Source organism: Leuciscus leuciscus, assembly GCF_965113295.1.
Source record: "Leuciscus leuciscus genome assembly, chromosome: 7".
Classification (NCBI taxonomy): Eukaryota; Metazoa; Chordata; class Actinopteri; order Cypriniformes; family Leuciscidae; genus Leuciscus; species Leuciscus leuciscus.
Window position 1 is genome coordinate 45,089,629 of NC_138731.1, and position 17,671 is coordinate 45,107,299.

Here is a 17,671-nt window from a genome sequence, read left to right on the forward strand (position 1 = left end):
ACACTACCGGTCAAAAGATTTTTGAAAGAAGTCTCTTCTGATCACTAAGGCTGTAGTTATTGGATCAAAAATACTGTTAAAACAGTGAAATATTATTACAGTGTAAATCATCTGTTGTCTATGTGAATATATAGTAAAGTGTAATTTATTCCTGTGATCAAAGCTGAATTTTCAGCATCATTACTCCAGTCTTCAGTGTCACATGATCCTTCACAAATCATTCCAAAATGATGATCAAAGAATCCTGAAAAATAAATTCTATCACACTGATAATAATCATAAATGTTTCTTGAGCATCAAATCCTCATATTAGAATGATTTGTGAAGGATCATGTGACACTGAAGACTGGAGTAATGATGCTGAAAATTCAGCTTTGATCACAGGAATAAATGACACTTTACTAGATATTCACATAGAAAACAGATGATTTACATTAGAATAATATTTCAAAATTTTTACTGTATTTTTGATGCAATAAGTGCAGCCTTTCAAAAACATTAAAAATATTTTGACTGCTTTTTGATCCAATAAACAACTTCTTTCAACATCAAGATTTTAGATTAAACTCTACAAATAAAAGTGCATGTTTTAGATAAGCGGTCACTATTTATTACCACTTTTTGTCTTTTCTAGTATATATAAAAAATTTAAAAAACGTGAAAGTGAATTTAAATCAAATAAATACGAGCACATAAAAAAACACGTCAGACTACAGGATGACAAATTCTCTATTATACAATTAGAATATGATATTTAAAACAGTTTCAGATGAGAGAGTATGAAGTACTGAGAACAATCATTACCACATATTGTTTCTTGTTTTAAGCATCAACTCATTTAAACCAAGACTTCATATCTTCAGTCATTTCACTTCTCCTTGATTTAAAGGTGCATTGTGTAATATTTATGAGGATCTGTTGACAGAAATACAATATTATATACATAAGTTTTCAGTGGTGTATAAAGACCTTAATGAACCGTTATGTTTTTATTAGCTTAGAATGAGGCATTTCTCTCTACACACACCACGGGTCTCCTTACATCTACGTGTTTGTACGGTGGCCCTAAACGGACAAACGCGTTTCATCACTATGTTGTTCTTCGTGCAAAGAAGCTCGCTAAAGTCAGCGAATAAAACACTGACTCAATGATGAACAAGTAACAATAAAATTCACAATAACATCGTTTTACTGAATAATTAAGTCAACCTAATTTCTTAAAGGATAATTCCGGTATTTAGCACTTTGAGTCTCTTTTCTGGTTTGTTATGGATGAACTAGAGTGGTGGACACAGAAATGTTGACGATGGGTCCTGTCTCGACTTTTTGACTCGTTTAGAATCGCCTTTGACCGCTTCAGAGTGGCTGTCTATTGGCTCAAACATGTCCTTAAACCAACCCTTAACGTTCGTTTTCAAAACTGTGCAACTCACCGAGTGGTTAGTGGTGTTCGTTACTAATTCGTTACAAATATATCGGCGCAATGTATGATTTCAATCCGTGTTATTTGCTATAGTGGAACTATTTTTTCAGATACCTCACAACCGCGTATAAACTTCCGAGTCGATATTTGAGTCTGAAGCGCAGTAATATCAACGAGCAATGAGTCCTCCGAACAGAAATCAATGGGATTTTACAAAATGCCAAATAAAACACGACAGAAACTGTATTTCGCTACGCTACTTGTTTTGGAACATCAACGAACACCACTAACCACTTGGTGAGTTTCACAGTTTTGAAAACGAACGTTAAGGGTTGTTTTAAGAACATGTTTCTAATACCGGAATTATCCTTTAATATATCTTTGTAAAGAAACCTCATTGTTTAACTGGCTACTCTCTGCTGTCTCGACTCAGACGACCATATATTTTACTGTCGGCCAGCGTAACTTCTGTTGGTTGCAATTCGCAACATCACCACTAGATGCCGCTAAACATCACACACTGCAGCTTTAAAAATGTTTAGGTGTTTCGTCCTGAGGAAGAGCAGCGTTGACGTGTGTGTGTGTGTGTGTGTGTGTGTGTGTGTGTGTGTGTGTGTGTGTGTGTGTGTGTGTGTGTGTGTGTGTGTGTGTGTGTGTGTGTGTGTGTGTGTGTGTGTGTGTGTGTGTGTGTGTGTGTGTGTGTGTGTGTGTGTGTGTGTGTGTGTGTGTGTGTGTACTTGTATTTCTTACTTTGTGGGTCCCAGTCACCGGGAGCACACCAACGGTATGGGGTCCAACAACGTTGTGGGGCCCAAAATGGTGGGCCCCACACCGATTTCAACGTAAACTGCCTCAGTAGCCTCTGCTGATATGCCTCATGCTTTTTTTTCACTTTCCCCACAAGGTAATAAAAACCAGTTTTGAGTGTGTAAGTGTGTATGCTCTCTATCGCCCCTGTAGCTGGGAACGTGGTATTGCAGCAGATACACACTCCCGGATGTGTGTGTGGCTTTAGCCAATGAGAAAGGCCCACGGAGAGGGAGGGAGGAGCCGTGTAGTTTTATTGGATGCGCCCACGCACTCACGCACTGACGCACTGACGCACACTGTTTCTGGGTTGTAATCTTTAATTCCTCATGTTTTGACTCTGTTTCAACGGAAGAAACACTTCATGTAGACTAAGCAATAATTTGCTGTAATCCTATAGTATTTAACTAAACATTTGATATAGTTTCATGTGTATTTCTAGTCGTGTGAACAGAATAATGCTTAATGAAGTAACGTTAAGGTTTTAATCAGATGGCTAACATTAGCTGCTAAAAGCCCACGGACACGGTCAAGGACGGCATTTTAAACCGGAAGTTCCACGCGCTTCGACTCTGAACACACTCTCTTCATGTGAGAAAGAGGTAAGTGAAGTTATTTGACTTTGTACATGATATTCGTTTCAATTCTTACTCAATTTCGTAGCGCAACTAACGTTAAATGATAGTTAATGATGTAGCATTTTATTCAGATCGATAGATGATAATGTTATGAGCTGGTGATGCTATTTATAGATCGATAGCTGATAATGGCGGCTGCGTAAGAAGCATTTTATTGCATTACATGATAATTTGACTCCGTTTGCTTTATAGTTTTGCAAAAATCCACTAATGTATTGGTTTGACGCTTATATTTTAATTGAGCAGACATGATTGCAGATCGTGTGCAGCTGACAGACTAACTTAACTGTTTATTGATCTATCTTACAATATTTACAATATGCCTGAATAATCTAATTATCGTTTCTGTTTTATATCTGTTGTCTGGCCTGTGCAAGCTACATTTAGATCTTAAACCACTGAATATTAACGTTACATTACTTGAAATTGTTTGATTTAATTATTTTTTTTGTTTCCCCATGATAATGTAATTGATTTTTATTGTGTATGTAATTATTTTCAGCACCATAATGTTGAAAAGGAAGACGAGGATAAGGCCTGTTGATGATGCCAGGACACACATTCTGTCTTTTAGGGACAAACCTGGGTTTACGGAATGATTTATCGATAGTAACAAAGGTATGGGACAGCATATTACACATTAATTTCTTAGTACTGATCGTTTGCATACGCTTACATGATAATCCATGTCTTTGTAGTTGGAAAATGATAAATTAGCATTGGTTTTGTAAAAGTGTCCACATTGTGTGTTAATAACCTGAATCATTAGGGGTGGAACAGTACACAGAAGTCACGATTCGGTTCAGACATTACGGTTCGGTAGGAGTTCGGTACAATGGAGGGAAAAGCAAAACAAAAATGCAGAAATTTTTTATTGTGCATGTCTGAGGCTGTACCATAGTGTCATACGGTCTCTCCCCTGAGCTAGCTGCAACAGCCTGCCCTGAAGTGTGTAAAGTAAGATGTAAACAAGACAATCAGCTATAAAACTGAAAATAAAGCATCTCTTATTTATGCGAGGGCGCGTGGCAAAAATGTCGTCATTGCGGTGTTGGCGGTCGTGCGCGTTGGGTGTGCAATAGGGCTGCAACTAACGATTATTTTGATAATCGATTAATCGGACGATTATTTTTTCGATTAATCGATTAATCGGATAGGTTTTTTAAATTCAATTTGATTTTTGTTTATAACTAAATAAAACCCTAAATCAGGGTATTTATGTGTAAAAGTGTACTTTAAAAAGTGCAAAAGCCACACATTGAGTTTTACTAATATAATCTTTAATTTTTACATTTTAAACCCCAAACACAAAAGTTTGTCCAGTTTTTAAACAGTAAAACTTCTTTAAATATCCAAAATATAAATAAACAAAACAAAATATTGAGTTGCGCTGCTCATATAAACTTCACATTATGAAATTAGGACACAAACATGTTTGTAATAAGATATTAAGCAGCAGATTTTGAATTCCAATGTAGAATGCGATCTGTTATTTCTTGATAACAGACCGCTGCGAAGTATAACACACCAGAAAAACAGAGCGTTGCTATGGACGCAGGATTCTAACCGTAGAGACGGAACGGAGTATTTTCTTTAGCGGAAGCAATACAATCATTTTTAAATCAATAAACTCCTTTTTAAATCAATATTTTGTGTAAAATTATTGATTTATTTGGTGGGTAGCCATGTAATAAGCGGGATTATCCCTTACATAGTAGTAGACAAATGCTATAAAAAGAGAGCGGAATGGAGGTACGCAGCTGACAACAGGCTTGATTAAAAGTACAGGAAAAATGATGTATTACTGCACAAGCATTCGCTGAAAACCACTGACTACAGTGACTAAAAAACAATATTTTACTGCTGCTGTTATTAACTGCCTTTATATTTAGTGCTTCACTTTGTAAATACCATTTAATTTAACCTATTTATGCGGTAGCGCTATTTTAATCCATCACTTATGTTGCGAGCGAACTGATTGCGCAACCTGATGCTCGATACAAAATAGATCTAGTGTGACTGTCCCGAAGTTAGTAAACAAAGCTGTTTACACTGTAGTATTGAATTAAACTAGACTATACCATTTTCACATCATCATATAATGAGAATATACAGTTTTTGCTTGCCGTGCTGATGTTTCTCTCCGATTACTCTCTGCCATTTCGCGTGACTGCGTTGTCATGAAAGGGACGTCATCAGTAACGCTCCCCGTGACGTGAGCAGACCAACTAATCGACAATGACATTCGTTGACAACGATTTTCATAATCGATTATTATCGATTAGTTGTTGCAGCCCTAGTGTGCAAGGCCACATTTCGCGTAGGGCTATCACGATAACTGCAATATTGTATTACCGCTCTACTGACAAGCCAACCGCAGAGGAATTCAAGTAACCACAGCAACCGCGATATTTGCGTTTTCTTTTTTCATAAGGCTACACCCTTCTTGATTTGAACTTTGTGCATGTGTATTGAATGTTAAATAAGTTAATAATGATAATAAGACATGGTGATCATGGTTTTATCGTGGTGATTTGTACAGAGGCTTCGTGGAGTTGCACTTAAGCCTAAACGGACAGTGAATGAGAGAGATCGACTGAGCGCGTGCGATTACCTGCGTCTGTCTTTGAGGTCAAGTCATATTCGTGAAAAGGTTGCCGTGTCCAAGGAAAGTTAAATATTTGTCCTGTCATCCTTTGAACGTTTAAAATAAAGGGTATTTACCATGAATGGCATCAGCGACATCGCTGGTCAGCATCCACAGCGCGAGGAACTCGCGGTCGCGGGAAACAAAACTCAGTGAGTCACGCATTGAATCAATGCCATTTATCTCTATGAAGCTTCAGCATTTCCCATGCGACGCATTGCTGGTCAGCTGAGCCTTGAAAAGTGGAGCTCAAAGTTAAAAATAATTAACCTTGTTTCATTACTATCTTTTAATGAATCAATCAGCGTTTTTGAACGTGTTGTTGAATGAATGGTTTAATGACTCACTCAACGACAGTCCGTTGCCGTAACAACTGCGCGCTGAGTGACAGGCTTTCAATGCGCAGAGACGCTTTTTAGTTTCGGTTTGTTGTTTACTTAAAATGTTCTCGCTTTTGTGCATACTGACCACATCGTGACACTTATTTATATAGCAACAAATACATCTAAATAAATTAATAAATGCGGTAAAACCGCATATCGCGCTATTGGCCCACTGAAAATTACCGCAAGGGAAAATCCTTCACCGCGACAGCCCTAATTTTGCGTGGCGGTGTGCAGTGCACGGTTTTTTAGTGTGCACGGCTCCGCATCCGAAGACGCACAACTTCGAGCCGAATCTGGCCAAGCATGTACATCTCACAGCACCGGCAGCCAGTTCTTGCATCTAAATGAGTTGCTTAATGTACATTAACAAAATAGCAGACATAAGCCCTTTAAATAAAAATAAATAGCCATGTTTTATAAAAAGGTTCACAAAACTAAATACAAATGTTTAGAAATTATGTAAGATAACGTTAATTTAGTTGTAGGTTACGTTCTCATATCCATTTTCTTCTAATGTCACGGAATAATCTGGTTTCCTGCTTTACACGATTCTTTTGTAGTGTGGTTTTGGTGTACTAAAGGTGTTGTTGTAGGCTACTAAAATAAACATTCACTAGTGTACCTTATTTCTCACCGCTGATTCCTGATGGACAGTTACACCGAGTCGCACCCTGTCATTTCAAAGAATAGTACACCGGCGAACGCAAAGTATAAATGCCTCGTCCATTTGGGGAGGCGCGCGCGCGCGGTCAGCGGAGGCTCGCGAAAGTATAAACAAACCTAGCCTAAGGCGGGGCTACAGATTAGGTGTCCCTAAAGAACCTGCGTATCTAACAGTAGTTCTGCATTACATTAATTCATTTGAACGCGAGTTTTATTTATTTTTATACTGTGTATTCTGTGTGTAAATTCATGCACCGAACCATGACACCCGTACCGATTTGGTTCTAGGGATGCACCGATCCACATTTTTTCACTTCCGATCTGATCCCGATACCTGAATTTGGATATCGGCCGATACCGATACTATTCCGATACCAGAGCTGTGTTTGCTTTAATATTATTATTATTATTATTATTATTATTATTATCATTATTGTTTATTTTATATGATGCTGAAATAAACTTCTCTCAACAGGCAAGTGTGATATGTACGTATACGCATGTATGTCCCAAAAGGCAACTTGAGAAGTATAAGGTCAGAAAAGGAAGTCAGAAAAACAGGAAATCCTGTTAACAGGAAAAATCCCATTCTGAAAACAAATATACAACTGTAAGGGTTTCAAATTGATTGTCATGTCAATATTTATTACATTCCCAAAATGTCAAATACTTGAGTCTTGAAATATAAGAAAAGTGCAAGTGTAATGTTAAACATCTTACACACACACTATCTAAAGGGTGATCCTCGTTCCGATGCGGTAACTCTCTCGATGAATGCTCGATCAACATCAGCCATCTTGCAAACAGACAAGCGGATTTCGCCTCAGACGTAGGGTTGGGTATCGTTTTAATTTTAACCATTCCGGTTCTGCTTATCGAATCCGGTTCTTAACGATTCTTGGTTTCAATTTCAATATTTATTGGAGAGAAAAAAGAGAGCAAATACTTGTAAAAATTCTACCTTTTATTCTTGTCACATTTAGGCTATTACCAGTAAAACTGTGACAATGCAAAGTATTTATATTTATAATACTTTAAGGAATTATCATGAAAAGCAAAAACATGAACATAAAATATGTAACAGAAGTAAAGACGTTACATCATCAGATGTAGAATCAGCAATTCTTTTGAAGAAAAATCAGCATGTCTGCCTTCTCTGGAACGAGAATCATTCATTCAAAAGATTCGTTCAGAAATGGTGAATCATCCATTAACTAAACAAGTATTTATGGAGTATCAAACAAGTATTCATTCAAAAAAATACATTTAATAGACTCGACTCGTATTAATTGTCTGATGCTGTCTTGCTCTGCGGTGTTTCCAGTGTGAAGTATTTCCACACAGCGGACATGTTGGCTAACCGCAAACTGCGGAATGGATTTCCTGAGCGGGGGCGTGTCTCATAACGCTGTGTCTCATTGAGCTGCGCCTCCGTTCGGGAAATCCAAATCCAAAGCTAGCAGACTAGCTGGCGGGAATCACTTTTGGAGTCATTTCAGCAGACAACGTTAAAGTGCAGACATGACTCATGGATATCGGATATCTCCGCAGGTTGGATCGGGAAAATCCGATGCGTGAATTACGCTGGTATCGGTCCCGATACCGATACTGGATCGGATCGGCCCCATCCCTAAATACGAATACATGTACCGCTCCACCCCTATGAATCATAGCTCCAACTTCTGTTGATTATCAGGATGTCTGCCAATCTTTAAGTTTTTAATTTGTTAATGTACAAATAATGCCTTAATTAGCATTTCAATGTCTTAAATCAAAGTTTCAAAGATCTTAAAATGCTAAATTGCAATGAACCATGACAGGCAGCCCTCTGTGTGCACACAATCGAAGCGTGTGTACTGAAAAGTCTTCTGTCAGCGCTAGGGCTGAACGATTAATTGCATTTACGATAATATCGCGATATGATGAAACGCGATTTAACCGCAAAAGCTGCGATTAAACTTTGGTCACGTGACACGCGTCAGCAGTAAAGCAGTCTGCACTACGCCTACGGAGGAAGCATCAACTTGGCACGCTACACATAGACCTGGCATAGGCTACAGGAAAGAACAGTTTGTGTTTAATTTATGTGATATTGTGTTATAGATTCTCTCCAACGATTTTGTATCTATTCAGATAATTCAGAATAGAGTCTGATCTTAGTTTTAAACACAGATAGCCTACGTGATGACGCTGCGTGTGCTTTATAAACAACAATATTCTGCTTGCTTCTAATTCCTCTGTCTCACACACACGCACACACGACACCACTCGAACCTTCCGAAAAATAATCTTTCATAAAGTTCGGAGAAGTTGAAGCGAATTACAAGGACATTCGCGGGCTGCATTGCACAAGATGCGCTATAAGATACGCATCACGCGTGCTTTGCTTGATGTTACTCTTGTAGTCTCGCCCGCCGGCGCCGGTATTTTCCTTACAAATGCTCTACGAAGGCATCATATGTCTTTTGGAATACAGTTGGCTTATATATTAAAAATATGAAAATCACTGACAGAAGCTGCTTTCAGTTTCAAATACTCACGCGCGCTTTGCGAAGAGCGCTTGAGCATGCGGCTGTGAGCGACTCCGTCTACGTGGTGAAATGTACTTGCATCTCAAAATGCTTTTATGACGCGAAATTAATGTAAACGCAGTTAAGTTATTTTAACAGACAGGACAAACCACATCTTATATTTCAAAAGAGATGAAAACGTTCAGACAGCCTACCCTTAAATACTGAAAGCACTCATTGTTTATTGCTTGTAATGTTTTTAATGTTTTTATTTGATTTGCTTTTATGTTTTGGAGCTATATTAGTTAAAATTCTTAACATATAGTTGTATTATTTAGTTTTTTTTAATGTGTATTTCTTTTTAAAAGTACTTATAATTATAAATATTTTAAGTTTTATAAAAAAAAAAGATTCCCATCCTATTTTACAGTGATGTATTGCTTGTTTTTGTTGAAATAATAGAAAAGATAAAGAGCTTAAAAATAATCGCATATTAAATCGCAATCGCAATATTGGTAAAAATAATCGCAATTAGATTATTTTCCAAAATCGTTCAGCCCTAGTCAGCGCTCAAGCATCCGCTTCAGTTCTTCTGCGCTTTACCCATTAAATACACACATTCATCTTAAATGTATGTAAAAAATGATTATCTATGCATAGCTATGTGATCTCATATATGCATGATCTGTTTCTTAGAACTTTTTGTCTGATTTCCAGGAGCCAAAGCAGCAGACTTCTGTTCTAGAGACCAAAACATCCCTAACAGATCACTCTTCCCATGATGCCTCCATCAAATATGCTTTTGTCACGCAGGTAAAGGAATAATGTCGACTCTGTCATCACAATCTATTCTAGTCTTGCCCTCATGCTGCATGTCAAGCGCTCACACACACACATTTCTAGTCTAGGCCTTATGGGGCCCTCCCCTCAAATGAATGAATTCACAGTTAAGCTCACACACACACACCATTCCAGTCTAGGCCTTATGGGGCCCTCACACACACACACATTTCTAGTCTAGGCCTTATGGGGCCCTCCCCTCAAATGAATGAATTCAGTTAAGCTCACACACACACACATTTCCAGTCTAGGCCATATGGGGCCCTGACGTATGGATCTCACTCTTAGTGATTTTACATCATTGGGACAACACCTGTCAATATTTAAAGTAGTGTAATTGCAGGTGTAATTCAACACTGATCAAGCTGCTGCATGTTCAGAATGAGTATTTTGGATGTAATGCATTGCAACATCTTATTTGTTGCTGTGACACTTGCTGTTACCTCTAGAAAAGACAAATGTATGCTCTTATATTTCAGCTGTGCTAGATGAGAAACTGTTTTCACATGAGCTAACTTTTGTTACCTTTGGTTTCTGTTGTTTTTTGTCTGATTTCCAGGAGCCAAAGCAACAGACTTCTGTTATAGAGACCAAAACATCCCTAACAGATCACTCTTCCCATGATGCCTCCAACAAAGATGCTGTCGTCACGCAGGTAAAGGAGTAATGTTGACTGTCATCACAATCTATTCTAGTCTTGCCCTCATGCTGCATGTCAAGCGCTCACACACACACACGTTTCCAGTCTAGGCCTTATGGGGCCCTTCCCTCAAATGAATGAATTCACAGTTAAGCTCACACACACACACATTTCCAGTCTAGGCCTTATGGGGCCCCCCCACACACACACACATTTCCAGTCTAGGCCATATGGGGCCCTGACGTATGGATCTCACTCTTAGTGATTTTACATCATTGGGACAACACCTGTCAATATTTAAAGTAGTGTAATTGCAGGTGTAATTCAACACTGATCAAGCTGCTGCATGTTCAGAATGAGTATTTTGGATGTAATGCATTGCAACATCTTATTTGTTGCTGTGACACTTGCTGTTACCTCTAGAAAAGACAAATGTATGCTCTTATATTTCAGCTGTGCTAGATGAGAAACTGTTTTCACATGAGCTAACTTTTGTTACCTTTGGTTTCTGTTGTTTTTTGTCTGATTTCCAGGAGCCAAAGCAACAGACTTCTGTTATAGAGACCAAAACATCCCTAACAGATCACTCTTCCCATGATGCCTCCAACAAAGATGCTGTCGTCACGCAGGTAAAGGAGTAATGTTGACTGTCATCCCAATCTATTCTAGTCTTGCCCTCATGCTGCATGTCAAGCACTCACACACACGTTTCCAGTCTAGGCCTTATGGGGCCCTTCCCTCAAATGAATGAATTCACAGTTAAGCTCACACACACACACATTTCCAGTCTAGGCCTTATGGGGCCCCCCCACACACACACACACATTTCCAGTCTAGGCCATATGGGGCCCTGACGTATGGATCTCACTCTTAGTGATTTTACATCATTGGGACAACACCTGTCAATATTTAAAGTAGTGTAATTGCAGGTGTAATTCAACACTGATCAAGCTGCTGCATGTTCAGAATGAGTATTTTGGATGTAATGCATTGCAACATATTATTTGTTGCTGTGACACTTGCTGTTACCTCTAGAAAAGACAAATGTATGCTCTTATATTTCAGCTGTGCTAGATGAGAAACTGTTTTCACATGAGCTAACTTTTGTTACCTTTGGTTTCTGTTGTTTTTTGTCTGATTTCCAGGAGCCAAAGCAACAGATTTCTGTTATAGAGACCAAAACATCCCTAACAGATCACTCTTCCCATGATGCCTCCAACAAAGATGCTGTCGTCACGCAGGTAAAGGAGTAATGTCGACTGTCATCACAATCTATTCTAGTCTTGCCCTCATGCTGCATGTCAAGCGCTCACACACACACACGTTTCCAGTCTAGGCCTTATGGGGCCCTTCCCTCAAATGAATGAATTCACAGTTAAGCTCACACACACACAATTCCAGTCTAGGCCTTATGGGGCCCTCACACACACACACACATTTCCAGTCTAGGCCTTATGGGGCCCTGACGTATGGATCTCACTCTTAGTGATTTTACATCATTGGGACAACACCTGTCAATATTTAAAGTAGTGTAATTGCAGGTGTAATTCAACACTGATCAAGCTGCTGCATGTTCAGAATGAGTATTTTGGATGGAATGCATTGCAACAACTTATTTGTTGCTGTGACACTTGCTGTTACCTCTAGAAAACATGAGTGTATGCTCTTATATTTCAGCTGTGCTAGATGAGAAACTGTTTTCACATGAGCTAACTTTTGTTAACTTTGGTTTCTGTTGTTTTTTTTGTCTAATTTCCAGGAGCCAAAGCAGCAGACTTCTGTTCTAGAGACCAAAACATCCCTAACAGATCACTCTTCCCATGATGCCTCCAACAAAGATGCTGTCGTCACGCAGGTAAAGTAGTAATGTCGACTCTGTCATCACAATCTATTCTAGTCTTGCCCTCATGCTCTACATGTCAAGCGCTCACACACACACATTTCTAGCCTAGGCCTTATGGGGCCCTCACACGCATTTCTAGTATAGGCCTTATGGGGCCCTGCCCTCAAACGAATGAATTCACAGTTAAGCTCACACACATACCATTCCAGTCTAGGCCTTATGGGGCCCCCACATACACACACATTTCCAGTCTAGGCCTTATGGGGCCCCCACATACACACACATTTCCAGTCTAGGCCTTATGGGGCCCTCACGTATGGATCTCACTCTTAGTGATTTTACATCATTGGGACAACACCTGTCAATATTTAAACTAGTGTAATTGCAGGTGTAATTCAACACTGATCAAGCTGCTGCATGTTCAGAATGAGTATTTTGGATGGAATGCATTGCAACATCGTATTTGTTGCTGTGACACTTGCTGTTACCTCTAGAAAAGATGAGTGTATGCTCTTACTGTCTATATGGAGCATCGGCAAGATAAGATATGTCAATGATGCTTAGGATCTGTTGCGTACCAGCTACTTCATCATTGTCTTATCAGTCATTTCTCCTTAAGGCCCGATATACTTCAAGCGAAATCGAATAACGAACTGTGACGTCATTCAACAAAATCAGGCCATAACAAAGTTTGTTTTGGGATTTCAAAGCGAACTTTCCAGAAAAGTTTGCTCGGGCTGGTAAACACCATCGTACTACCGTTGGTCCGTGGCGATTGCGTAATAGGTAGGTGTGCGTGGTAGGGATGGACTCTGAGTACTCGCAAATGACAGCGACGATCAATCATGAAAACGATGATCGCGATGTGACTAGTATTAAGTCTTTTTTTTTTTTCTCTAAGGAAAGTTAAAAAGCACAGCATTGTCCATCTATAAATCGTTCTCTTTTAGAACAGTAGATAGTATTTGATAAGTAATAGAATATAATTGAATAGAACAGAGTAGAAATTTTTGACCTCAACATACTGAAGAAGAGGGCAGGTTTTATTGTTATAGTCATTTTGTATACTCTTGACAGATTGCAGTTTCAGTTTTACAACTCATTCATATTCTATTACTTGCCGTTTTAGAGACTGTTGACATGGATGGGTGTTCACAAGAAAAATTTGGTTATGAAAGATATCTCAATTAAATTAGACAATTAAATGTAGATGTTATTGCACAATATTTATGGGATTCCACATATTTGGTTGTTGCATTAATATAACCTTTTAGTTAATTTATAGTTGACATGTTTTAGACATGCTGCCTGTTGCATGTGGGGAATGTTTGACATTGTTTCCAGTTAATTGTGTGGTACAGTAAGCTACACCACAGGTATAGTAGACGATCCAAAGGTAGACGATCTCCTCAACGTTCTCATCCCATTGCTTCAGGGCTATTGCCACTGTAATGTGTTCTGTAAGTTGCTTTGGGGAGAAAGTATCTGCCAAGGGCATACATTTAAATTGTGCTCCCAGTGTGAGTGCAAGTATGATTAAACCCGGCTCTCTCTACCACTGTATTGTAGAATTATGGAACCATGTGAAATTTGTTCAATTCGATTTGTTTATTTGTATAGCGCTTTTCACAATACATATCATCTGCAAGACTCGTGCCGTATACTGAATATTTATAAACTTGTACTGTTGATCATTGCTCTTGGTCACCATGACACAAATGTTATGCATGATAGATCCTAATCCAGTCAGTGTTGCTTACATTTTGATTTATCTTTCTTTAATAAACTTTTTTTTTTCTTTGCACTCAGATGACTTTATTCCAGAAGCACAGGAGACTGAAGTTGAGGACAGTGTGACATCCACACAAGAACCTACTTCCACGCTGCATTCCCAATACCAGAGAAAGTCGGCAAAAAAGAGAGGTGAGCTTAGAAATGTTAAGTAGATTGATTGTCCCGTTCGTCTTGAAGACACAAGCTTTATTCTGAATTATATTATTTGATCAAATCTTTACTCTTGATCACTGTACATTGATAGCTGTCACAATAGGTATGTTTACACAGTCTAATATTCTGATTATATTTGGTTTACAACCTCAAACAGAATTATTGAGCGTAAGGTTTAAAGGGATACTTTACCCCAAAATTTTTATTGTCATTTACTCACCTTCATGTTGTTCCAAACCTGTATGAGTTTTTCTTCTGCTGAACACAGAAGACATTTTAAAGAATGGGGGTAACCAGACAATTGATGGCACCACTGACTTCTATAGTATTTTTTTCCTAATTTGAACGTCAGTGGTGCCGTCAACTCTCTGGTTACCCACATTCTTTAAAATGTCTTCTGTGTTCAGAAGAAAGAAACTCATACAGGTTTGGAACAACATGTGGGTGAGTAAATGATGACAGAATTTTTGGGTTAAACATTTTCATTATATGATCAAAAGGAAAATTGTACTATGTAAATGTATAACACTTTGCTTAGATTTCATTCTAAAAGTGTGGGATGCACAAAGGGAAGATTTTGCGTTCGCACAAAAGTTTTAATACATTCATCTGCATATAATTTCCATATGCATATTCCCATCGATGTGAGACTGCCATGTTTAACAGGACAATACGTAAAATATGAGATGCGGACTGTAAAAGTCATTGCTAATAATCCTTGTCTTGTTTTTAAAATAAAAATGTCCATAAAACAAAGTACATTTGCCAAAATTGTATAAAGTACTTTAAGTAGACGGTCTACTAATGCTGTAATGAGAGTTAGTTGACATGTAGGTGCATTGTTACTCAGTTAACAGAATGTCTAAAGGGGACCATCAAAATAAAGTGCTACCACACATTTTACTGGATTGCACTGCTTTATTATTATTATTATTATTATTATTAGTCAAAAGTTTTATTCAGAAACAAACTAAAAGTGTATTTTTAGTCTCTGAACCAAGTCAATATGGCAATGAATGGCCTGTGTGATCAATCCAATAGTCTTTCAGTTCAGATTAAGGTTTAAAAATCCTAAACTTAAGACATTAACCTAAACTTAATAACATGTTATTTTTTTGTATACTTGGGTAAAGAAACTGCTGCCAAAAGAAGCTGGACAACAGATGAATGTGCGGCAGTAGAAAGGCACCTAAGGAAATTCATTGTGAGGAGCCAAGTTCCAGGGAAAAAGGACTGTCAGCGCTGCGTTGATGCAGAAGCTCAAGCTTTAGGAAATCGAGACTGGAAGGCGGTCAAATACTTCATCAAAAATCGTATTTCTGCCATAAGAAGGAAAGTACGGGGAAATACAGGTATCTCAACGTATTGGATGCCTTCCCACTAGCATTCACATCGGGACATGTGTTCTAAGTGTTTTCAACAAAGTTGACATTTAGTTTTTCATTGTATTATCCTCTTAAAGGGTTAGTTGTCATTTACTCTCCTTTGTTATTCCAAACCCATAAGAAATTTGTTCATCTTTGGAACACAGATGAAAATATTTTGAATGAAACGAGATATTTCTGTCCCTCCATTGTTCATCCTAAACTTCAACCTCACCCTAAACTTTCAAGCTTCAGAACATTTATAAAGTAGTAGTAATCCATGTGGTTTAATACCAATTTTATGAAGTTAGGTGAATGCACTTTCACTTAATCCACTTACTTAACATTATACAACAATTACAATAACAGTGAACTGGACTTTGCATTGATGCAGCACACACAATTATACACATTTTCTGGTTAATAGGGATTCTGTTCAATGATTCAATGAGTTGTGAAACTGCAATCTGTCAAGATTATACAAAATGACTACATAAATAGCTGAATAGACTAAAATTGTCTAGTTAGTCACATTATAACAATAAAACCTGCCCTCTTCTTCAGTATGTTGAGGTCAAATACTTCTACTCTGTTCTATTCAATTCTATTCTATTACTTATCAAATACTATCTACTATTCTAAAAGAGAACGATTTATAAATGGACAATGCTGTGCTTTTTAACTTTCCTTAATAATAAAAAAGACTTCTATATCAATACCAGTCACATCAAGCTGAATTTCATCCAGATTCTTCCCCTTGTATTCTCCTAGCCGTCCCTGTTCTGTAGTCTTGAGATTCAGAACAGTCGACAGAGTAGCAATGTGTTTCCTAAGTTTTGTTGAGGTTAGCGCTTTGGGATGTTTGATATCATCACATTCATTCACAAACTGCCTAATGCAATCGGAACCCCTCAAGTAATGGACAGAGAGCGGCAATGCAAACAAGTATCCGTTTTCACTCAGTACTCCACATTCTTCTCGCTTTTCAGAGTATCGAGCGATTCTCTCATGACCGGGGTAAGGAGAACAGGAACTTTCCTCCCTCTCTTTCCTACTATGGCAATCCGAACAAAATGTTTGCAAAGCTTCTGCTCCAGTGCTGTAAGTGCTAGGTTAACATCTTCGTGTGTTTCTGATGTATCCTTCTGCTCTGCGTCGGTTGAAGAGGATAACTTGCGCCAGGGTCACTTTAGCAACGTCCTTCCAGTTCAAGGGAGAAGGCTCTTCTTGCAGGGCATTCAATTGCTTCTGCTGTTTCTCAGACAAATAGCAATGCAGTCTGTGGACATCCTGTGTGAATGGTAGAATCTGAGGAGAATTCCACTTGGTCTGGTTAAGCTGAGTTAGCGCTTGACTTGCAATGTCAAATTTCCTACTTTCTTGGTATAGCAGTGCACATTCCTCAGCATCTTTGGCAGTCTGTTGATCTTTCATCTTCAATCCTTCAGATTTGATAAACATGGCTAAAGCATGCAAGCCATGTCCAACTTTGCGAGCAAGAGACGGACGTTTATATTTGCCAGTTTCATCATTGAGTCCAGCTAGGCATCTTGCAGCCCGAGACATGACTACTTTTCAGGCTTTATGAGTTCTTTGATCCAACAATTGCAACAACTGTAAACTGGACTTTGCATTGATGCAGCACACACAATTATACACATTTTCTGGTTAAAAGGGATTCTTTGCCTCATATGCCCTTTTCCTTGTTTGTTGTATATCGTTTTGCCCTGTTTTTGTGCTGTTGTTGATCTCACGTAATACATCATCCACAAATGCAATAACTGTGAACTGGACTTTTGCATCGCTGCAGCACACACAATTATACAAAATTTTTCCTGGTTACTAATGATTCTTCACCTCATATACGATTTTTCTTGTTTGTTATTTGTCGCTGTTCCCCGTTTACAAAATATGTTATTGCTGATCTCTTGCACAACATGAAATTGCAGTGTTGATTGTTCTC

General features: G+C 38.4%; 1 protein-coding gene and 1 long non-coding RNA gene across 14 annotated transcripts in view; both read left to right on the forward strand.

The window, feature by feature from the left end:
* The window catches only part of asmt (acetylserotonin O-methyltransferase), a 48,617-nt gene that overhangs the window by 477 nt on the left and 30,469 nt on the right, over positions 1–17,671 (forward strand). The gene's annotated exons all lie outside the window — the stretch shown is intronic.
* LOC309502415 overlaps positions 2,008–17,671 on the forward strand; it is a 31,765-nt gene continuing 16,101 nt past the window's right edge. For 3 of the 12 annotated variants that reach the window (XR_014207236.1, XR_014207237.1, XR_014207238.1), the window contains exons 1-2: positions 2,010–3,486; positions 9,792–12,541. This is a non-coding gene — a long non-coding RNA (uncharacterized lncRNA). Of the gene's footprint in view, positions 3,487–7,039; positions 14,321–15,477; positions 15,616–17,671 lie in introns of those variants that run through there. The other 9 variants (XR_014207243.1, XR_014207245.1, XR_014207234.1 and 6 more) reach the window with 9 other exon arrangements.